The sequence below is a fragment of the Gavialis gangeticus genome, unplaced genomic scaffold (assembly GCF_001723915.1).
Source record: "Gavialis gangeticus isolate Ggan-Ray unplaced genomic scaffold, GavGan_comp1, whole genome shotgun sequence".
NCBI lineage: Eukaryota > Metazoa > Chordata > Crocodylia > Gavialidae > Gavialis > Gavialis gangeticus.
Genome location: NW_017729006.1, coordinates 18,974,116 through 18,974,661, shown reverse-complemented (window position 1 = coordinate 18,974,661; position 546 = coordinate 18,974,116). Strand labels below are relative to the sequence as shown.

Below are 546 nucleotides of genomic sequence, written 5' to 3'. Positions count from 1 at the left end.
GTAGCTAGTCCCAGTTCCATCTCTGCCTTGGCCTTCCTGACTGCCCCCCTGCAGCCCCGAGCAACTGCAGTATAGTCCTCCCTGGTGATGACCCCTCCCTTCCATTGGGTGTATGCCTCCCTTTTAGCTAGGAGACATTCCTGGATGCTTTTAGTGAGCCATGGGGGCTTTTGAGCCCTCCTGTCCCCTTTGATCCATGTTAGGATTACCTCCCTTTGGGCTTGGAGGATCGTCTCCTAAAGGAGCGGCCACTCTTCTTGGACACCTGACTCCCCTCCTCTCCGGGACCTCAGTGCCTCCCTGACTATTCTCCGTAGCTCACTGAATTCCGCCCTCCTGAAATCTAGGTTTCCTGCCTTGCTGCAGGCCTTTGCCACCTTGTGCTGGATGGTGAATTCCAGCAGGCAACGATCGCTGTTGCCCAGATGGTCGAGAACCCGCAGCCCCCTCAGCAGGTCGTCACCCGTGGCCAACACCAGGTCCAACAGGGCATCTCCCCTGGTAGGGCTGTTCACCTCCTGGGTTAGACAGAGGTCCTTCATTTAA

The 546-nt window shown here is 57.0% G+C and overlaps 1 protein-coding gene across 5 annotated transcripts in view; it reads right to left on the bottom strand.

Annotated features, from left to right (window-relative positions):
* Nucleotides 1–546, bottom strand: part of TRAK1 (trafficking kinesin protein 1) — a 119,697-nt gene that overhangs the window by 37,522 nt on the left and 81,629 nt on the right. The gene's annotated exons all lie outside the window — the stretch shown is intronic.